At 43.3% G+C, this 23,924-nt stretch overlaps 1 protein-coding gene and 1 long non-coding RNA gene across 3 annotated transcripts in view; one reads left to right on the top strand and one right to left on the bottom strand.

The window, feature by feature from the left end:
- LRRC20 (leucine rich repeat containing 20) overlaps positions 1 to 23,924 on the bottom strand; it is a 1,483,106-nt gene that overhangs the window by 1,154,815 nt on the left and 304,367 nt on the right. The window lies entirely within an intron of this gene.
- Positions 1 to 23,924, top strand: part of LOC144753337 (uncharacterized) — a 136,216-nt gene that overhangs the window by 87,441 nt on the left and 24,851 nt on the right. The gene's annotated exons all lie outside the window — the stretch shown is intronic.

Raw genomic sequence — 23,924 nt, 5'->3', positions numbered from 1 at the left:
GATAATGATATCCCAATATGCAGATGACATTACTCTTTATATAAAAAAAATCCCCAGACGAATTTTCAACCAGCGCTGCGGAAGATTACACAATTTGGTGGCCTGCCCGGCATACAGATTAACTGGAAAAAATCTACATTATTCCCACTGACTGACGCTACTGTTAGATTATTCGCTCTGCTGGGAGGAGGGTCCGGTGAAATATCTTGGGGTTTGGCTTAGTGGTGATGTCCAAGAACTATGTAATTTGAACATACATTGCACTATTACATGGTTGGAAGGGAAGATTAATCAGTGGTCCACTCTCCCTTTGACGCTTGTGGGACGGATTGCTGTAGCTAAAATGGTGATCCTCCCCAAGTTTCTTTATATCTTTGTTAATGTTCCTCTCATACTGATGCAGTCATTCTTTCACAAACTTAGATCGTTGATGATCTCTCTGGTGTGGGTGGGGGGTCCGGCAAGGGTTGCTTGGGAGATGTTGACACTTCCCCAGAGTCAGGGAGAGTTGGGGGCACCAGATTTCCCTTTATACGCATTTTGCGCACAGGCGCAGTTCCTGCACTTTTGGGTGCACCCAATCCCATTTCAGCCACACCTGGCAGTTGAGTGTGATCGAGCAGCACCTATTCCTTTAGAGGTGGCACTATACCAGCCAAGCCAATGGCAGCGCCATACAATTGACACTATTTAGACACTGCGATGGGCCTGGGATAACCTCCGACGTAGAGCAAACACACCTGTATTGCATGCCCCTTCGATGACACTGGCCAGGAATCCACAAATGCCCCTGCTGGATGATCAGGGCACAGTTACATGGGCTAAGAAGTTGGGCATTACCAGATTTTCAGATTGGTATTGCGAAGAGGGCTTTCTTGCACCTCCGGCACCGACTAATACACCCCCACCTTCGTTTTCCGACACTTTGATTTGCTATTGTATAAGCGCGACGTGTCAACAGCTACATGGTATATTTCCAGATCCACTACCCACATTCAGGCACTAGAAAACATTTTAATCACTCCCTCAGCAACAAAGCTTATAACTCAACTGTATACTTCCATGCAAACGATTCACCCGGTGATAGTACAGTAACATAGGGAGCAGTGGAACACTGAATTAGATCCACAGGTCACAGAGGAAGAATGACATTTTGCTGTGCACAGATGAAGCAATTATCCCCTAACCATAAACTCCGACTAATCCATTTTACGTTCCTCAACCAATACTATGGAGCACCTATCCAATTGTGCCTCATGGGACTTAGACCGCATGCAGAGTGTTGGAGATGTCATTCAGATCAAGTAAGCTTTCTACATATGGCTTGGAGCTGTCCACAGCTCAAAGCATATTGATCAGACATATTCACAACTATCAGTACATCTTCCACCCACTGCACTACTTGTTTTAGAAGCATGTTGAGGTGCTCTATTTGAATGTAATAATAGAAAACAAAGTGAGTGCAAAATATTGTCCGGTGTCAACCATAAGATTCTAAGTCAGGTGTTTTACACCATCTCCTTAATTACATAGGCTATGCCACATGGAAAGGTGCTTCTGTGGTCCAATGCTGTTAGAGGAGCCCACACTCTTTTCATCCCACTTGCAACTCTAATAAGGGGATTTCCTGTCTGTAACACTATATTAAAAAAATGGACTTCATCGCAGGCTTCCTACAGAATTTTGAACATTAACAGTGTCCCTTGCGACTACATTTATTTTGTTTATAAATAACATAAGTGTTACCTTACGCTGGTGAAGTTGTGAATACCGAGCAAGTGTTCTTTTGCGGCTATGGAACTTTATTTTAAGAATTCATGCATTGGAGCATCTGTGAAGGACGTTATCATATGAAAGCAGTAACAAGCTTAGGTAATTGTTCAAAATAAAGTTCAGAATCCTTTTCTATTCAGTGTCTCTCCATGGCCAGTGTTACTTTGGAGCGCCTCTTCCCCAAACCTGTGTGAGGTTTAGAATATTTGTTAATATCACTAAAAAGGCAAAGCAAAGCACCAATCACCGAACATTGAACACACTTTCGGGCACATGCATCATTGGTTTTTGCATTCGCAAACGGTGCGAATCGGTAAAATCGGCCGTTTGCGAATGCAAAAACCAATGTGTGGGATGCATCAAACTTGTTTGCACAATTCGCATTTTTTAGCATTTCTAAAAAATGCGAATGCATTTAAGGAATCGCATTTGTGCGATTCCTTAAATGGAATGCATCACTTTTTAAAAAATTGCGAAAATGGAAATTGGAAGTGCAAATTAACACGAGGTTGACCCTCGCGTTAATTTGCGAAAATTTTTAAAAAAACAAAAAAATGATTTTTTTTAACTTGCATGTTACAGACACACATGTCCTTAGGACATGTGTGTGTGAAACATCCACTTAAAAATACATTTCAGGGGTGCAGGGGGGGTCCTTTGGACCCCCCCCTGCACCCATGGAATGCATCAACATTATGCGAATCCTAATTTGCAAATTCGCAATTCCCATTGATTCCTATGGCCCTTTTGGCCCATAGGAATCAATAGGAAATGCGAATTAGCAAATTAGAATTCGCATAATATTAGCGAATCGGTAAAAAATGCGAATTTTACCGAATCGCTAATATTATTAGAAAAAATTCATGCATCCCGTTTTGCGAATTCCAAATTGCGATTCGCTATTTTTCGCAATTTGGAATTCGCAAACGGCCGGGATGATGCATGTGGTCGTTTGTGATGTGCCTACTCTCCTCTATTTCATTAGTGCATCAGAAGCAAAAAAAGTTATTGGTTTTGTTTCCCATGACTAAAGTTTGAACACTCTGCCAGTCCTCCCAGAGGCAGCCAGCCCCCAGCTGCACTTCAGTAGCATTGGTAAGCACATAGCGGCAATCGCACTTTATTCACAATGAAAGATGACGTCCGAGATGGACGTGTGAGAGGTTAGCTCCGCGATGGCTCCTCTCTGCTCATGAGGAAATTCAATTTAATGATGACGAACTGAGAAATAATTGCAGCGAGGGAGCTGAATTGTTACCGCTTGTTTTCGGGGACTCTGACGGCAGCTGAAAACGCCAGAGTGGGGGCTGAAGGGGCCGACGGAGTACCACGGCAGGCCCTATCTGATACATTGTGGTCCCGGAGTGGACTGTGTTTGTTGGCGTGGTACCCGGTAACAAGCTGTGGGAGCAACGGAGGATGCTGTGTAGAGGCGCTCTGCTCTCTCCCCCTTCACTGTCCGTGAAGTCACGACACCGGGAACCGCATTAAGCTGCGATGTGAAATTGGGTGAAACTGACGGAAACTGACGGAGGGTGCACAGAAGATACGGCAGGCGGTGCGAGTAATGGGAGATGCAAGCACGACACGGTGGGTAACCGGCTCTCCTTGTTTCTTCTCGTCTTTCCATCGCTGGCGCTAAGCTCATAGGGGGACAAGCCGAGGCTGAGTGTGATATTTCCCTTGGTATTTGAAGCCGAATTGGTGCCCGTGTTTTCTTCACTGCTGAGGGCTGAGCGCATAGGGGGAAACACGCTAAAGGTTGAACTCTGAGTTGAGCACTGAGTGCTGTAGGCAATATCTTCTAGGGGATTGAGACCGGCACACAAAGTGTAAGATTAGATGTTGTGACCCCACTCTGAATTGGGTTATACTATTAAGACTCTAACTTTTTTTTAAAAATATTGCGTAGCTATTTTCTTCAAGATGCCTCCAAAAACAGCACGGGGAGGTAAAAGTAGAGGAATGTCGGATACACCGCTGGGGAGCCGACTTCAAGACACCCAGATTGGAGGCAGCAGTAAAAAAAGCTTTGGAGGGGGCAATTGGAGAGATGAACTGCCCAAACAATAACAATTTTTTGAATGAGGGAAGAAGTAAGAAAGTTCCACAAATGTTCTCATCCAAGAAAGATAAAATTAAAGCGGCGCAAAATATGAAGAGTCCGCAAAAACTCACGCTGGAATTAGCAAATCAAATCAGTGCTACAGGCTCGGCGGAGAAGAGTCAATCTGGTAACCAAGGAGAAACTGGGGGTCAGGTGATAAGATCAATAACACAAACCAATGAAGCTCAAACTCCGGATTCTCGGAACGACCAGGTTACAGGGCCCGGACTGGATTTAGCAAAGGGGACAACACCCAGTAGCGAGAGTGATACAAGTGAACCCTTCTTTTCGCTATCGGATCCATCAGACATATTGGAAGTGGAGCAGGATGAAGGATTAAATGAGGAGTCTTTAGATGGATCTATAACTAGCCTGGGAAGTGAACATAGTAATTTAATAATGGACTCCACATCAGAGGAGAGAACTCCAAATGCTACTATGGTTTGCAATAAATCTGCGGCTCAAGGGGGTCTAACTATAGACATACCTCAAACTGTGACAGGCAAAATGTGGGAAATTTCTCTCTCCCTGCAACCCTCACCTGGAGAAAAAGCTGATGAGGAGCTTCTCCTGGGAGAAACAGCAACAGCAGGAGCAATTGCAGCACCTGATAATATTGACGCAATATCACTGACCACAATTTATCAGCTAATGGTGGAACATAGAGTGGAGACCCGCTCTGAGAGTCAGAAGACACACGCTGCCTGCCGGATACTCCAAAATTCAGTTAGGAGAATAGCAAAAACTTGCAGTGAATTCTCCGAAAGAATAAATGCAGCAGAAGGGAGAATATCGGCCATAGAAGAAAAAAAAATGGTGATACAAAGAGCTGATATGGATATGATCACATCACATCGGGAGGATATGCAACTAAAGATAGTTGACTTGGAAAATCGGCTCCGGCAAAATAATCTAAGGATATTAGGAATACCAGAGGGAGTGGAAGGAATGGATGTTTGTAAGTTTGTACAGGAGCTCTTCCTCAAAGCTTTACCGGATCTAACAATGTGGAATTGGGATAATGAGATACAAAGAGCCCACAGATTTACATTTAAGCGGCGTGAGGGGAAAAAGGGGCAAACAGTAGATCGGCTTAGAGCAGTCTTGATTAATCTGAACAACTTTTTGGCCCGGGAGGTGCTGTACAATCTGGCAAGACCGGATAGGAAACGGCAGAGCAAAGGGTTTCAATTTTTCGTAAGACCAGACTATTGCCACCACACAGTCGAGAGGAGGTGGCATTTGATACAACTAATCAGCCCCTTTCAAAACAAGGCGCCCAGTCCTTCCTGCTGAACCCAGCAACTTTGAAAGTGCTTCATAAGGGACATACACGTTTCTTTATATTGGAGATACAAGCTCAGGAGTACCTGAACACTCTTTCAAAACGTTGGGGAACATTACGGACGTTCTTTAAACCTTTAAATTTAATTTAAGTAAACAGCAATGTTAGAATAAAGTTGAAAATAAGAGTTTAGAACAAAGTCTAGAATAGAGCTGTTTATATAAAATAAAGAGCAGATGTTAGAACATTAACATGGCGTTAATTAGAGGCGGCAGTCTCTCCCCATCTCTAGGGCCATAAGCCCTTTTTCCTTAGATGTGGGGGGGGGTGGGAGTAGGGGGGGGAGTCACAGGAGGTGGAGGGGGGGTGAGAGGTGGGGTCACGGAAGGGTGGGAAGTGAGGGAGGGTAATAGGGGGAATTGGGGTAGGGGGTTGTCGGGCAGCAAAAATAAATAACAGGAATCAGACACATGCGGCGAGATGTGTAACGGAATATATTGTACTGTGAAGAGACCTCAAAGGTATACGCAGTGGCTATCTAAGATATCTCTACTAGGAAAATATGGGTAAATATACAATCTGTTCATCAAACTTTGGAGGCTTGAATGACACGGTAAAACGTGCCATGGTGTTTGGGATAATTGCTATGCTGAATCCGGATGTCCTATGTCTACAGGAGACACACATTGCGTGGGGGAAAAAATCATTTCTTGAGATCAGAGGGTATAATTTAGCTGTGTGCTGCTCCCAAACAACAACAACGAGAGGCGTGGCTATATATGTCAAGCATCGCAGTGGTACGGCCCTACGAACAAAAGGCAGATAGATGGGGCCGATGGGCCATAATGGAGTTATCCCTGGGTTTTACAGTGGCAAATATATATGGACCAAATTTGGACAATCCATATATTTGGGAAGAGCTACAGGTTCGCACACTGGTCATGCCCCCTGATTATCTGTGGCGATGTCAATTTACATTTGGATGGAGATAGAGCTATACGTTTTTATGCAGGAAGGAAGCCTAAAGTATTCAAAGCACTCTCTTCACTTAAAAATAGTCATGGGCTAGTTGACATCTGGTTAGAGAAACAACAAAATGACCCTGGCTTTACATACTACTCGCATCCCCATAAAAAATGTGTTCGCCTAGACTATTTTTTGGCTTCTGCGCAGTTGCTGGATAATTTGGGTATAATAAAACTCCCACAACTATATAAGGATCACAATCTGTTAATCTTAGAAATTAAGGTGGTTCAGGGCTTAAACAGACAAACTACTTGGACTTTTGCTGCAAAATTATTATTGGACAAAGAGTTCTGTACCCATATCAAATGCTGGACACAAACATTCTTTGATTGTAATAGACACAGCACATCCCAAGCTGTGGTGTGGGATACATATAAAGCAGCCCTGAGAGGGGAAGGGATGGGGTTCATAGCTTATACACGGAAGAAATGTAAAATACAGATGGACCAATTGATTAATGAACTTGGTAAACTTGAAACGGAACACATACAAATATTCAATGATGGAGCCGGGGAAAATGAACTGTCACAACACATATGTAAAACAGCGATCGCCATAGCTGAAATCAATCAGCACTTTCAAGAGAAGGTGGCCCAGAAATTTCAAACGTATCACAAAGAACTATATGAATATGGAGAGACAACTGGGAGATTACTGGCCCTAAGAACTAGACAGAAAAATGTTAGAAACAATATATCAAAAATGCAAGATGGGAATGGTACATTGGTATCAGACCCTGAAAAGATCATTGGAATATTTGAGAATTATTTTAATAAACTATATCAGGCAGATGTCTTGACTGGGGATCAAGAGGATCCAGAGGACCCAGCAAACAGTGAGAACAGCGCTATACCACTTCCTAGTATAAACGATAAAGCCTTTCAAGAATTAGAGCAGGTAATCACGGTAGAAGAGGTGCCGGTTGCACTGCGTCTCTCTCATCAGGCAAGGCGGCCAGGCCAGACAAAATCCACATTGAGGTATATAAAATGCTTGAAGTACAAATAGTACCCCTTATGCAAGACTTATGCTTGGACATTCAATACCGGGGAATTCCCCAAATGTCATGACAGGATACAGACGTTATAGTCTTCCTGAAAAAAGGTAAACCACCAGAATCTCCATCGTCATATTGTCTGATTTCTCTGATGAACTTGGAGGCAAAAATATACTTTAAAATTATGGCCACCCAATTACAAAAGAACCTAGTTGCAATTATTTCACCATGGCAACATGGCTTTTTTCCCGGCCAGGGGACCACAGACCACACGCGACGAGTAATATCAATATTGGACATCGCGGAAGTAGAGAACAGAGCGGTGGCTGTGGTCCTCCTGGACGCAGAGAAAGCCTTTGATCGGGTGGCCTGGGGCCATTTGTGGGATAAACTGGCTGAGAGAGGTTTCGGCCTAGGATTTATTCTGGCAATACAAGCTATGTATTTTAAACCCCATGCAAAGATTCAAATAATGGGGCAAACATCGAAGAGGCTGAAGATAGAAAGGGGTACCCATCAAGGCTGCCTGTGTTCGCCAAACCTGTTTGCATTTTATCTAGACCCATTCATCTCCCTAATTTTGAACAACCCCTTAATCAAACTGGTAGTTTCTCATAGATATGAGACGAAAATGTTGGTATATGCTGATGACATTGCCTTGCTAACATCAGCTCCGCAAGAGGCAATTGCGGAAGTAGAAAAGCTGGCAGAATAATTTGGGAGGAGGTTGGGATATCTTTTAAACAGATCAAAGACACAAATTATTTGCTATTCACACAGTCTATTACAAGATTCTCGAGTGATGGAGTCAGCAACATATTTAGGGGTCATATTAACATCTAAAATTACCAATCTATGGGCACTAAATATAGACCCAGTGATGGGCTCAATTAATAAGGAGCTGAAGCGGTTAGACCATCTGCACCTTACAATAATTGGAAGGATTAATGTAATCAAAATGAAACTTTTTGCTAAGATATTATATTTAATCCGTGCCATCCCATTAGAGCTAGCGGCAAATAAAATTCGGAAAATGGAGTGGATGTTCTCTAACTTTATTTGGAGCTATCATAAAATTTGCTGCGCTTATAAATATTTGACTTTCCCAGTCAATCGGGGGGGGCTGGAATGCTCCCAGCATTCAGCTGTATTACTGGGCTACAGCTCTGAAACAACTAGGTACTCTTTATTACTATGAGAAAATGTTAAATGATATGCCCAAAATACCAAGTATTTATCATTTGGCAATAGGGGAAGCTGCAGGAGGAATATTTCAACGTCAAAACGATCTGAAAAAATACCAAAGGAAAGGCTATAAATGTGTAGAATGTGCTGTGAAAATTTGGAAAAGGATAGAGAAAATCTGTAAAATAAACAGGTTTACTAAATACTCTTCACTTCGGCACTCTGATCTTTTACGCCCAATTATGTATGACGACATGGCCAGAAAATGGGAACAATGGGGATTACTACTTTGGCAGATGTCTACCCGAATCAGGAACTGGTGGGGTTTATTGAAATAGCACAAAAGTTTGGCCTACAGCAGGACTCGTGCTTTAAATACCTACAAATTTGTAACTACATAAGAGGAATCCCTAAAGAAAGCATAAATGCGGGCCGATATTTATTTTGCAGCTTATGGGCAATCCTAGGAATAGAATTAAAGATTTCTATAAAGAGCTACTAAAATCCATATCCGATGATGTTGAAAAAGTAGAACTAAACTGGGCGAGTAAATTAAGCGATGGGGAGGTTGATATAGATAAAGTGTTGGAGGTAGGAAAAAATGTCTTTAATATAGATAAAGTGTTGGAGGTAGGAAAAAATGTCTTTATGTCATCAAATCTAAAAGCACAACAATATAAAATGGTGTACAGCCTCTACTATACACCATCGAAACTTTTTAAATGGGGGAAAAGGGAATCCAACGATTGCCCTAGATGTCAAACCGGACCGGCGGATATGGTACAGATGTTTTATTCATGCGTAAAGCTAGATAGCTTAAAAGAAGGGATTGAATCCTTTATGCTACAGACATTAGGGAGAACTATAAAGATCTCCTCCACATTGATGCTATTGGGCTTGATGAGATACAGAACGAATTTGTGTTCCTAATGATCTCAATAGCGCGGCTTTGATTGCCACAGTGTGGAAGGATAAGGAACCGCCTACATATCATCAATGACTGTATAGACTAATATTCATTGGGCGGCAGGAAATCGCCCTGTATAAGTGTAAAGGGTTAAAAACCATGAAAAAAGGTATGAAGGTGTGGAAGCTGCTTAATGCTTGGATGGAGGAACAGAATAGGTAAGGTGTTGGCTAAATGGAATAGATTATAAGGTGCTGCTAATCAATGACAATGAAATAAATTGTGGAAACTTTATGACAATCCTGAAGAAAAGAAGGAGCAAAGACACTCAATTTCAGATTTAATGTTAACTATATGATGGATTAAGAAATGCTTCATAGGTGGGATATGCTTTTTTTTTTGCTTCCATATTTTCTGTATATTTATGTTTATTTTTATTTCCTCTGTTTTGGCAGATTATGTTTTTGTGTTTTGTTCCATCTTTCTTCATGGACAAATATTATATTGTAAAATGTCTGATTTCAATAATAAAAAAAAGGTAAGCACATAGCAGCTTTTTGCCATCAAGTTATCTGTGTCTTTGACATGTTGTTTTTAAAAATATCGCAAATGTAGTCAGCGGCCATACATTTGACTGATATTAGGTACTTAGTTATTAAATGCAATTCCAGGACTGTCGGCCCCATTTTGTCATATGTGACCTTAGCATTAATGACTTTTAACAGCAGAGTTTAGGAGAAAGCAAAGGTTATGGGCACATTTTGTAGCCCGCAACAGCATGAATCCATCCAAAACCATCTTTAAGGCTCTTAAAGATCTGATGGCAAAAAAGGCCTCTGTGAATGAAACATCCTCTACATCACACTGTGAAACTCTGGCGGGCTTTTTTCTAGGAAAAGTTCAAGCCATCTATCAAGCCTTTCCCTTGGCATTGCCACATGGCGGAAGGCCTTCCAGCCCCCCAGTGCAGGATGTTTTACATTCTCTTCCCAGCCTCCCACCTGAAAGCTTCAAGAAACTTGCTCAGCAAGTTAAGTCTGGGTCTCCGGCAAATCCTCTGAGACCGGCCTTGCTTAGAGATCCGGCATTTTTCGATCTTTTGCCGATCTGTTCCTTGATTAACATCTCGCTTGCATCTGGTGTGGTTCCTGCCAAGTGGAAGCAAGCAGTGGTTATGCCCATCTTGAAGAAGCCGTCTCTGGACGCTCATAAACCCGAGAACTATCGTCCAATATCGCTTCTTCCGTGGCCGGCAAAAGTTGCGGAGGCGCATGTCAATATTGCTCTCACAGACCATCTTATGCGGGCCAACATTCTGGATGACACGCAGAACGGATTCCGTGCTGGGCACAGCACGGAGACGGCTCTCCTCTTTATGGTGGAACACCTGCGCACTGTGCTAGATTCGGGTCAAACGGCGGCGCTCGTTTTATTAGATCTTAGCGCCGCCTTTGACACCGTCTCGCACAGGATTCTTCTGCAGCGCTTGGAGGAAGCTGGCGTCGTTGGCTTCGCTCTTCAGTGGTTCCGCTCTTTTCTTGCCGAACGATCTTTTTGCGTGGCCGTTCCGCCCCACCAGTCAAAATCTTACCCTCTGGATCTTGGGGTCCCTCAGGGATCTTCGCCGAGTCCCACGTTGTTCAATCTATACGTGAGGCCGCTGGCTGATGTTGTCAAGCAGTGGGGCATGACCATGGTGTCATACGCTGACGACACTCAGCTGGCGGTCACTCTCAGCGGGGATTCTTGTTTAGATGCCCCAAGATTCCAGAGTGGACTCCGGGCGGTCGCCAGCTGGATGAACTCCAACTGTCTCCAGCTGAGCGCAAAAAAAACGGAAATCATGATTGTCGGCAAGCAAGCGGAGCTATGGGGCGATATGTGGTGGCCCTCTGAGCTTGGTCCCACCCCGACTCCGGTTTCGGAGATAAAAAATCTCGGGGTGTGGTTAGATCCGGCCCTCAGCTTTGTCTGCCACACAAAGAGAACTGCTGCTTGCTGTTTTAGAATCCTGCGTGGCCTAAGACCTGTGCTAACATTTTTTGACGCCTCGACTAGGCAGCTTGTGGTGCAGGCGACAGTGATCTCTCGGCTTGACTACGCCAGCTCCCTCTTGGTAGGGATAAATCAGGCCGAAGTCACTCGCCTGCAACGTGTGCAGAACGCCTCCGCGAGAGCAGTGGTTGGCTTACCTAGGTTCTGCTCTGCTGCCAACACCCTGCGCTCTCTCCATTGGCTGCCGATTAAGCAGAGGATTCAATTTAAAGTGCTCTGTTTGTCCTATAGGATCCTCAAGGGCTCCTCGGCGCAGATCCTTCTGAACCTCTTATCTCCTTATGTTCCGGCTCGCTCTCTACGTTCGTCGGAACTTGAACTCGCAGTAGTCCCCCGGTTTAAGCTTAGCCGTGCTGGTGGCCGCTCATTCCGAGTACGGGCTGCGGCGTTGTGGAACTCCCTTCCCTTAAAGATCCGTGTTCTTGACGATCTTTCCTCATTTCGTAGGGCTGTTAAGACTTTTTTATTTCCTTAATCTCTGTACCTCTTGTCTTTCACCTTCTTTAGTCTTGTTATGTTGTTACCTGGAGCAGCTGTGCGCGTAATAAATAACCATAACATAACATAACATAACAAGACCAACTAATTTGCTAAGCAACTGACTGCTTGGTAATGAAGATAATATAATACAACTTCTTTTATATGGGGATTAATGCCACCATGTTCGCCATGTCTTAAGCACTGAAAATAACAAGTGTTACTATCACCCAATTTAATTTTAGTCATTTTGTCAACCTCGGAAGAAAAACAGAATTGGGCATGTGGTCTGTAGTTCACAGCAAATGTCAGCAGCGAGTTTGTAACTCAATGAGCCTTACTGTTGGCACAGAGCATTTGGTGATCTCATGCATCCCACATGCACGTGTGAGTAGTTGACCTAGTCCATTTCTAGGTCGAGCATTCAAGACCTCTTGTGTATACTTTAGTATATACTTATATGTGTTTATACTTTGTAAGCTCTGGAGATCAGCCCTAGTACTTGTCTGCTTAGGGACTTTTTTCTGTTCAACTGCCTCTATTTAACTGTTTTGATAGAAAATTACCAGTAGAGGTCAGTAAAATACCAGAACTGCTTTCTGCTTGTTCAACTGCCACTATTTGATTTTCTTCATAGAAAACGACCAGCAGAGGTCAGTAAAATACCAGCATTATTTTAGCATTCTCTAGATTCCAGTCCATAGTATTTCAGTATTTCAGTATTTATTTATTATGATAAAGGAACTCTTTCGAGGTCCACACAAACCAAAATATACATACAAAGAAAAATGCATAAAATGTCCTTTTAACACTAAACACAAAAAAAGAATAACATATTAGTAAAGATCCAAAAAACATTTAAAGAAGCCATACAGTTTAAAACAAAACATTTCATTAGGAGGGTTAATCAAGGCAGTCTGAAATGACAGGGCGGAAAGAATATTAAGTTGTAGGCAAATTGGACGTAACCATCTACGCCTATAGGGCATCAGGACTGGACAAACAAAAATGACATGATTTAAGTCCTGGTCATGCATCTGACAAAGATCACAGAGAGGAGAGTGACCATACCATCTGGCATAAAGAACTTTCAGCGGAAGCAGGTTTTGTCTTATTAAGTACACTAAGCGACGAACGCCATGAGGGATGTTCCAGTACATATAAGGTTGCGCTTTCCGCAAGATGCATGACTCAATCACAGGAGTACAACCTTTTTTTAACAGCCGGGAATCTCTGTCATGACAAAACCCCAATTCCCATGAAGAAGTCTTCAATAAAGATTTTAATTGATAAGAGGATAACGAAAATAAAGTTTCTTCATCCAATTTCAATTGTGCCACAGCAAATCTAAAGTTTTTTATAATCAAGGAATGTTCATTTAGATTTCCCAGCAATTCATTTTTTATAAGGTATCTCATGGTGTTAGACTCGCTTTTTGCTAAGCCTACTACCCAACGAATGGAGCCAGTCAAACCTTGAGCCCAGCTGCTGCGTAGGCCAAGTTCCTGTCTCATGGAAACGGTTGAATTTGCTGAACTAACAGATAGTAAACTACGCAAGATTTTCCCTTCCGTGGAAGATAAAAAACTCCATTTATTTTGCTCTATTAACTCTAAACCATATAACAGGGAGGCAGGGACTTTTGCTCTAAATACATCTAAAAGAATAGAGAAATGCCTTCTACCTGTAGCTTTATACAAGGCTACTAAACTCTTTCCCTGTGAAATAGCCTTTCGGGAGTTATTGTCTATATGGGATTTGTCACTTAAGTTAGTTGTGACAATTTTACCAAGGAAGGTATATGATTTCACCGTTTCCAATTTTTGCACCCCCACACACCAAGGAAAATTAAGAAATTTAGGTTTCTTCCTGCCGGAGAAACACATCACTTTACTTTTTGCCGTGTTTATCAAAAGGTAATGGTTTTCGGCATATTCAGACAGTGCCTGCAGGCGATTATTTAAGCCCTTCGGGGTAAGTTCCAAAATCAGGATGTCATCTGCATACATAAGGCATGCAATTGGAACCCCCCCCAAGGACGGAGCAATACCAGCGCATGCTGAAAGGGCAACAGGTAAATCGACTGTATAAAGGGAGAACAGCAAGGGAGCCAAAAGGCAGCCTTGCTTTAACCCATTAGAGGTAAAAATTATTTTAGATAGATCGCGTTCACCTCCCAGTAAAACTCTGCACCAGGTATCTGAATATAGTGCACGAATTAACTTAATGAGATATAAGGGCATACCTAAATCAGATAACTTTCTCCACAGCAATATCCTGTCCACTTTATCAAAAGCGGTGGAAAAATCAATGAAAGCCCCATAAACCTGCCCACCACGGACTTTAACATATTTTTCTGTGAGAACTTGTAGCGCCGACAGGTTATCTAGAGTTCCGTGATTCTGTCTGAAACCTGTTTGTTCAATAGGTAGGATTTTAAAATCAATTACCCATTGATTCATTAAAGTGAGAATACATTTTGCGAAAACCTTACCTATGGCGTCAAGCAAAGCGATTTGACGATAATTTTGGGGAAGATCTCTTGCCCCTTTTTTATATAAGGGGACAATGATACTTCCTTTCCAGGAGGGGGGGACTGTTCCGCTAGAAAAACAGAATTTAAAAACTGGAAATTGAATCTTGCTCCAAAGTTCACTCTGTTGTTTCAATACTGAGATGGGAACTTTATCTGGCCCCATCGCACCAGAGGAGCGCATATTCATAATAGCAAATTCAATTTCTTTTTCAGAGGGACAATCGAATATGCATGAAACTTCATTGGATTCCACCCTATGTACTTGCAAATTATTGTTACTGTACAGTTTCTCAATGTATTGAACCCAAATCTGTTCCTCAATGGCAATCGGGGTACCGCTGGCTCTGGTCCCACAGCCCTTGCCAATTAAAGACCAAAAAATTTTTGCTTGACCGTTATAGGAAGCTTCCCTCAGTTGAATCCAAAGAGAGTCTTCCTTATCACGTTTTAGACGAGCCTTAAGCCTAACTCTCCTTCTTTTTAAAATGGACAATTTATGCTTGGCTACTTGAGAAAATGATAAATATTGCCCCCTTATTACTTTATTTATTTCTATATTTAAAGCCCGCAGAGGAGGAGGGACTGCAAGCGATTTTTCCACACCAGGTTTCTTCTTCGCTATAGAAGTTACCAAATCTAAAAAATTAGCAAATCCTGACAGCTCTCTCCCTTCCCAAAGAGATAAACTCTTAACAGTTTGATTCAAAAGGGATAGCAGACTTGCAAAACAGCGTAAATTCCAGAAACATTTTCCAGAATTAGAGTCGAAGTTCACCAGATCCCTCTCCATGCTCCAAGAGTCCACTTTCGGAAGACTGACGGAGACTATAAGCAACAACGCATTATGGTCACTAAGATTAGACTCAATGACTTTCATATTTTTCAACTTGGCAAATAGAGCGTAATCAGCCATGACATAATCAATGATTGAATTTCCCTTATTTGATTTATGCGTAAAAGCTGCCGGGGTGTCAGAAGGGAGCCTCCCATTTACTATTAAACAGTCAACTTTATGTAGACCTTCTAGGACAAGTTTACCTCTTTTATTAGTTTTAACTTTGACAGGGAACTGGGACGATGGGATATTCAGAGATTCTTCCCTGAGTTTATTTCTGAATAGAGCTAGCCCACAATTGGATATATTACAGTTCAAATCCCCAAACATTAATACATAAGGAGGCGAGGCAACATCCATCGCTGCATTTAAGAAGGAAAATAACGTTTTTAGACCGTCATTAAAGCTGCGATTTGGGGGGATATAGATGTTTATTATTACCAGCGATCTATTCGGGCAATCCTCAAAAACATCTTTTAAGGTTATTGCTTGGAACAAATTCCCCGGATCGAGATAATGAGAATAATTCCATTTTATTCTATTTGTTAACAAACATGCTATCCCTCCCTTAGCATGACCTCTTCTAGAAGAAGTTGCACTCTTTTCCAGAACAAAAAAATCCTTTTCTAGCGCTATTCTACCTTCCACCCATGTTTCTTGTAGACAGATTATATCCACCTTATGTGAATACAAAAAGTCTAGTTTCTCCTTATAATCTTTAAAACCTGCTGTATTCCACGAGATAATCTTCAGCTCTTTGTTAAAAATTTAAATGCGGTTTGGGGCCGGAAGTAGCTTTACTTGCTAAGACTCCCGGAAGCCAACTCCATTTAGATTGATCATCCTTCAACGTTTGTTTCAAAGGAGGATTTTTATACAACACTTGCCTTTCATTCCTGGACACACATATTTTTAAATCCTCTGATCCAGAGCTAGACCAATCCGACAACTTCAAACCCTGAAGGGAAGAAGATGACAAATTGGGGAATGCCTGTGGATTTCGTTTTTCCCCAAAATATGGAATAACATCTATTCCTCTAATTTGCAATTCCGCAGCCCACTGTAGAATAAGATTTGACACTACTTTTGAATGAAATTTCACCCTTGTGGATCTCCCTAACAGAGAGTTAAGAAGGAATACTACATCCAAATCAGATGTTTGAATTAATTTTAAGCCTTCAATCTCTTTGAAACAAATAAGTAGGGCAGATCTATTTAGAATTAAATCAGTATCAAATAAGGGCAAAAAATCAAGAGAAAAAGTATCTACAGTTATTTTTTCTTTGGGTGGACTGACTACAATTGGGGGTGCCTCTAGGAGAGGTCGTGCTGATGGATTAAGAGAAGAGCGAGAAGGATTAGCAGCAGGGGAAGTGACCTTAAGAACATCTTGATAGGGCATTGCTGATGGGTTAAGACAAGAAAGGAAAGGATTAACAGCGGGTGAAGTAACCCTAGGGAGAAAAGGATTAGTGGAACTTATAGGACCTAAATCTGTAGAAATGAACTCCACTTTAGGGGAGGCAATCATAACTTCAACAGGGGCAGGCAACTGCACTACCTGAGGAGAATATTCTGAAATTGGTTCCACACTTTTGTCAAATAAAAGTTTTCTCTGTCTTTTTTTAGAGAATCTTCGAATGGTTTTTCTCTTCTTTATTTTAATCTTTTTATGTTTTAAGGGGATCGATTCATTAACCCTTCCAGTATTTGCCATAACAATCTCCTCATTTTTTGACTGTACGGAAAATATAGGAAAAAGAGAGGGAGTAACAATTTTATGGTCGGTAGGGGACGTGGGTACTACCTCTATTTTATCACTAATAGAAGCTATACAATTAATACCAGCCGAAGCCGTTTTGCAGATCTTAAGGTCAGCTGGTAGAGCTACTGACTTCATAGCTTGTTGGCCGTCCTTGAGGAGAGAAGGACGAACGGGATCCAATTCTACTTGAACACTTGGAGGACTCTTTTTGGGGATCTCCATCGAGTTGACAAACGTAGGAGGGCAATCAGACACCGGACCATTCTTACTTTGCAAAAGCACTTTTAAGATTTGATTTACCGTGTCAAAAATACATTCAGACCCTCCAACAAATTTTTCAAGTAGACCCAGAATCGAAGAAAGTATAGATTCCAAAGAAAATAAAGTTTTAGACAATAACCTCCCATCAGCATTTGGAGACCCCCCCGCTACGTTGTTCAAAATAGGACCAGAACAAGAAGAAAAATTTAATTGAGCGGGAGAAAAATCCAAATTATTAGAGGGTGTGCTACTTAGGGGACCCGTACTTGAAATAGTTATAACTTCATTAGAATTTAAAATAGCCCTAGCTTTCCCCTGAAGGGATATCAACCGATTCTTGTGAGCTGTAAGATCGATGTCAGGTAATGTAAAGTCACTGTCCGGGATCGGCAAATTTACAGGAAAAACTGACAAAGGGCCAGTAGTTACTATAGCATTGGGGACTTCCACAGCAGACTCTTGGGGGTAAATAATACTATCAAATTTCAAATCCTTACCACCCGCAGGCTCAAAAGGACAAATTGGGCCCGGTTGTAAGCCATTTGAAATCAAGCATGAACCCCTTAATATTTCGGGACTAAGAGGTATTAGCAGAGATTGACTAGGTACCAAACTCAGACCAGAAGAAACATTAATAACCATATTAGCAGCTTCCGGAACATTATAATCAGGACCCTCACTCGGGTGTTGCAACTCAGATGACTTATCTTTCCCTTTGTCCCATAAATTAAAAAGCTGACACTGGCCTTTCAGTTGCATGGAGGACGTAATTTTGTTGCGTAAAGGGTTAGATTTCGTTTTAGACCCAGATTTCCCTACTAGGACGCGACCAGAACGTAATTTTTTGGCCGTCATAAGAAGAGTGTAGTGAAGGTATAGCTAGGATTAAAACTCCCCAAGAAGCAATATTAGCTTGCGAGAATAAATACCAAACAGAAATATAACAAAAAATCACAAAAATCAAAGAGAGAGGGCCCAGCCCAGCCTACTGCAGCCTCTGACGGCCTCAGACGGTCCCGCCCTTGTCCCGGGCTTCTCCCGGCGCGCTCCCGCGCGCTCCCGCGTTGCGGTACCAAGTGAGAGATATATAGCTGCGCTGAGGTGTGGGAGGAGCCAGCAGGGAGAGCGGGTCAGCTGGTGTAAATGCCGAGGGTCAGGCGCTCCTGGGACTGGAAGTCCTGGGCCTCCCCTCGCTCGCAGCCCTGCTTTCCCCACCACCTCAGGAGCTCAAGCGCCAAAGTTTCCAAAGCGCTATCCCAGATGAGTGCAGGCGAAGCGGGACCCGCGAAGCGGGTACCGCGAGGAGTGAAGGCTAAAACAAGATTTAAAAACACAGCAGCAACAGGAAGAGCGAGTCCTTCGTGCTCGCAGTCCAGAACGCCTTCAGCAAATGTGAAAAGAAACAGGTGAGCAATCCACCAGGGCGAGTAACGAGCTGGCTTTAGCTGCGCTGAGGTGTGGGAGGAGCCAGCAGGGAGAACGGGTCAGCTGGTGTAAATGCCGAGGGTCAGGCGCTCCTGGGACTGGAAGTCCTGCGCCTCCCCTTGCTCGCAGCCCTGCTTTCCCCACCACCTCAGGAGCTCAAGCGCCAAAGTTTCCAAAGCGCTATCCCAGATGAGTGCAGGCGAAGCGGGACCCGCGAAGCGGGTACCGCGAGGAGTGAAGGCTAAAACAAGATTTAAAAACACAGCAGCAACAGGAAGAGCGAGTCCTTCGTGCTCGCAGTCCAGAACGCCTTCAGCAAATGTGAAAAGAAACAGGTGAGCAATCCACCAGGGCGAGTAACGAGCTGGCTTTAGCTGCGCTGAGGTGTGGGAGGAGCCAGCAGGGAGAGCGGGTCAGCTGGTGTAAATGCCGAGGGTCAGGCGCTCCTGGAACTGGAAGTCCTGCGCCTCCCCTCGCTCGCAGCCCTGCTTTCCCCACCACCTCAGGAGCTCAAGCGCCAAAGTTTCCAAAGCGCTATCCCAGATGAGTGCAGGCGAAGCAGGACCCGCGAAGCGGGTACCGCGAGGAGTGAAGGCTAAAACAAGATTTAAAAACACAGCAGCAACAGGAAGAGCAAGTCCTTCGTGCTCGCAGTCCAGAACGCCTTCAGCAAATGTGAAAAGAAACAGGTGAGCAATCCACCAGGGCGAGTAACGAGCTGGCTTTAGCTGCGCTGAGGTGTGGGAGGAGCCAGCAGGGAGAGCGGGTCAGCTGGTGTAAATGCCGAGGGTCAGGCGCTCCTGGGACTGGAAGTCCTGGGCCTCCCCTCGCTCGCAGCCCTTCTTTCCCCACCACCTCAGGAGCTCAAGCGCCAAAGTTTCCAAAGCGCTATCCCAGATGAGTGCAGGCGAAGCGGGACCCGCGAAGCGGGTACCGCGAGGAGTGAAGGCTAAAACAAGATTTAAAAACACAGCAGCAACAGGAAGAGCGAGTCCTTCGTGCTCGCAGTCCAGAACGCCTTCAGCAAATGTGAAAAGAAACAGGTGAGCAATCCACCAGGGCGAGTAACGAGCTGGCTTTAGCTGCGCTGAGGTGTGGGAGGAGCCAGCAGGGAGAGCGGGTCAGCTGGTGTAAATGCCGAGGGTCAGGCGCTCCTGGGACTGGAAGTCCTGCGCCTCCCCTCGCTCGCAGCCCTGCTTTCCCCACCACCTCAGGAGCTCAAGCGCCAAAGTTTCCAAAGCGCTATCCCAGATGAGTGCAGGCGAAGCGGGACCCGCGAAGCGGGTACCGCGAGGAGTGAAGGCTAAAACAAGATTTAAAAACACAGCAGCAACAGGAAGAGCGAGTCCTTCGTGCTCGCAGTCCAGAACGCCTTCAGCAAATGTGAAAAGAAACAGGTGAGCAATCCACCAGGGCGAGTAACGAGCTGGCTTTAGCTGCGCTGAGGTGTGGGAGGAGCCAGCAGGGAGAGCGGGTCAGCTGGTGTAAATGCCGAGGGTCAGGCGCTTCTGGGACTGGAAGTCCTGGGCCTCCCCTCGCTCGCAGCCCTTCTTTCCCCACCACCTCAGGAGCTCAAGCGCCAAAGTTTCCAAAGCGCTATCCCAGATGAGTGCAGGCGAAGCGGGACCCGCGAAGCGGGTACCGCGAGGAGTGAAGGCTAAAACAAGATTTAAAAACACAGCAGCAACAGGAAGAGCGAGTCCTTCGTGCTCGCAGTCCAGAACGCCTTCAGCAAATGTGAAAAGAAACAGGTGAGCAATCCACCAGGGCGAGTAACGAGCTGGCTTTAGCTGCGCTGAGGTGTGGGAGGAGCCAGCAGGGAGAGCGGGTCAGCTGGTGTAAATGCCGAGGGTCAGGCGCTCCTGGGACTGGAAGTCCTGCGCCTCCCCTCGCTCGCAGCCCTGCTTTCCCCACCACCTCAGGAGCTCAAGCGCCAAAGTTTCCAAAGCGCTATCCCAGATGAGTGCAGGCGAAGCGGGACCCGCGAAGCGGGTACCGCGAGGAGTGAAGGCTAAAACAAGATTTAAAAACACAGCAGCAACAGGAAGAGCGAGTCCTTCGTGCTCGCAGTCCAGAACGCCTTCAGCAAATGTGAAAAGAAACAGGTGAGCAATCCAGTCCATAGATAATATCTTCCACGAGCACCCGTAGACAATAATATTTTTTTCAAATCTTGTATTTTCAGTGATATGACCATTGAAGGCCCAGATTTTATATTAAAAACGGAACTTTGGACAAACACAATTTCCAGCTGAAAGGCAATATTTCTCTCCATGTGTTCCCACACCTAGCAAATCATGCAGTTTGGTGCTTACTTTCCCTCCATGTTAAAGAACAGTAGATGCTTCAGCACCTAGGCTAATGTGCTGCATAGCTTAATACATATAAGGTCCCAAAGGCGAGACCGACTGCATTGCAAATGTTTGTTTTCTTTGCATTCTGGTGCATGTAGACCTGAATTTATAACGGCATAAACTGGTGTACTAGCACCAGATTCCTGGACTGGATTAACCATTCAAACATGAACCAACAGAATATGAGACATGTGCTTTATTAAGAAGGAACAGTGTGAAAAGAGTTATTTAACAAACCACAGTTTTGAGACATTTTGTGGTGTACAGTGACTGAGGATAGTTATTGCTTTCTATATGGTATTTTCTGTCTTGTGTGAGTAGCACATTGCTCCTAGTTCTTACTTTACATCCTTCTGCTTGTAGTACATAAAAAAAAATATAGTGGGTAAACAACAAACAAAAAAATAGGATTGGATATTTTGCTGGGTGATTTGGTCAAGAATACAGAATTGGCAAAACTGAAACTATGTGAGCAGCAGGATGTGTTGCGTCCACTGGACTTTGAACTTGAACTAACAGCACAATTGCAATGGACACCCCATAGTTTTTCATGACACTCACCGGAATTGAAAAATAAGTACAAATGGTGAAACAGTACATTCCGCCACAAATGTTAGGATCACATTTGAAAGCTTACTTTACCTGCCTAAAACGTCCAGCCCCTTCCATTGCCTTCCGCTTCCCCTCCTGCTGGACCACCATCACTGTTACAGCCTGGTAAGTTATTTCTTAAAATGTTTTGTTGTGTGCGTGCATGTGTGAAACCTTGTGTATTTGGAAGCCTGTGCAGTGAATGGGTGTGTGTGTGTGTGTATGTGCTTGTGAATAGTGGGTGTATGTGTGTGCACTTATAAATGGATTGGTGTTAGTGAGTGTGCATGTAGATGGGTGAGTGTGAGCATGTGGGTGCGTGTGTGGACTTCCCCACTGCTCAGCCACCTTACAGATCGTTATTGCCTATAACCACTTTTTCACACACAGTAGGATTGGAAGATAGGCAGCGCCAAAGCTGTTCAATATCAGATAGTGGGTGTCAGAGATGCTCTTCATGACCTTGAGGAAAAAAAGTCAAAAACTGTGCAAGGAGTCAACTTTAGAAAGCCTAATTTGCTTTAGAGTTTTAGGAAGAAGCACTCAAAGATCCTAAAAATAAGTTTAGGGTGAAAGTTTACAATGATTTTAATAGGTACAGCAATACATTCCATCCAAGAATGTTTCAAACAAATGAGGGAACATGAAGCAATATGGACTTTATTCGTTAAAATGAAAAGGCTTCCTGATGGTGTATTTCTTTTTGGGTGATGCAGTCATTTAGTGGTGCCTCTGCCAGCGATGGAGGAATTGATACAGTGGGCCTTAGGATAGGATATGATAGAACTTGTAAAGCGCACTAATACCCAGAGTTGTCAAGGCACATAGGGGAACAAGAGGACCAGCAAAGGAGAGGTGGCCATTAAAAAGAAAACTAAGATGTAAAGAGACAGTTTTTAGATGTTTCTTAAAGGCCAAGAAAGAGTCTGCATCTGAAATATAGTTAGGTAGGGAAGTCCATATTTTGGCAGCTGATACCGAAAAGGAGCAACCACCCCATCTAGTCCTACGAAATATGGAGATCATGAGTTTTTTACAACAGGAAGATCTCAGTTGCCTCCCCGGAATGTACCATTGACAAAGCAACTTCAAAGGTGAGCTTCTTGGTCTCAAGGACATGCTTCCAGAAGGCATTAAGAAACTACTTGTACTTAAATTCCTTCATTGTTGCAATCTGCAGGAATCATTTCCTGAGCTTCTGAGTTGCTTTATGAATTCTTAAGACAATACCACTCTTTATTGCCGGTGGAGAAAAAGCTTCTCCAAGTTGGAGTTAAAGATGATTAAAACCTATGTGCACTCAAACATGAGTAAATATTTGCTTGTGTCATTGGCAGTACTCTCAGTTGAAAAAGACACGATGCGACATATAGATGTTCCCCATCTTATAAATTCATTTGCTAACAGAAAAGCCAGAAATGTTTTTATTTCAATGATACATGTGCACTTCAGAGAAAAATGCCTATAAAAAATGATCATCTCGGGTAAGCGAAGAGACAGATCTGTGTACTAGCTTTGCGAAGTATATTATTTTATTTGTGGTGTTCATTTGGTCCCAAAATGAAGGAAAAAAAATAATTCTTGAACTTTGCAGTTCTCTTTCTTAGCCGTATTTAAAAATAATTTGGTTTTATAACTTGTCGTATATCGAGGAAAAGGCACCCAGGTCAGGATTTGTCATGTTTCCATTAATTATTGTACTGACACTTATGCAGGTAGGAGGAGTATTTTTCAGTGGAAAACTGGGCTCTGGCGAAATTTGATTTGCCCAGGACTATCTCTGGTGGTTAGAAGCGAAAACTCATACATTATCACTCTTCATTTTTTTTTGTTGCATGAGAACATTTGAAAAAATGACAGTGCAAAAAGCAACTTACAAAGGTCAAGTTGCAGGTCATGGAAATTGCACTTTAAAATATTAAAAAGTTAAGGGCATTGTTCAATTTGCTCAGCAGCGTGTAAAATTAAACGGACAAGCTCGATGTTTCAAGAGGCCAAATACAATTGTTCATGTAAGAAGTAGTAAAATAATGAGTAGAGTGGCCATGGCTAAACAGCACAGCTAATAAAATGACCAGAACAAGTTCTAGTTTTCAAAGTTTGCAGAATAAACATGAAATCAGCAATGAGCAGATGGCAGGCAAATAAGCCAAATTAAAATTCAAGTTGTTGACATTTTTCAAAATGTAAACTAGGCTGCAGGATTATTTTTCACACCTCTACAGTCACTCGCATATCGGTGATGGGACTCATGCCATTATCTTTTGTGGGACCTGGGCAAAGTAAGCCCACACATCAGAATGTGCAAATTAACTCAACAAAAAGTTGAGGAACTTATGCGAATG

The sequence above is a fragment of the Lissotriton helveticus genome, chromosome 5_1, assembly GCF_964261635.1.
Source record: "Lissotriton helveticus chromosome 5_1, aLisHel1.1, whole genome shotgun sequence".
NCBI classification, from domain to species: domain Eukaryota; kingdom Metazoa; phylum Chordata; class Amphibia; order Caudata; family Salamandridae; genus Lissotriton; species Lissotriton helveticus.
Note: the sequence above shows the minus strand (reverse complement) of the source record. Positions and strands in the feature narration are given on the sequence as shown.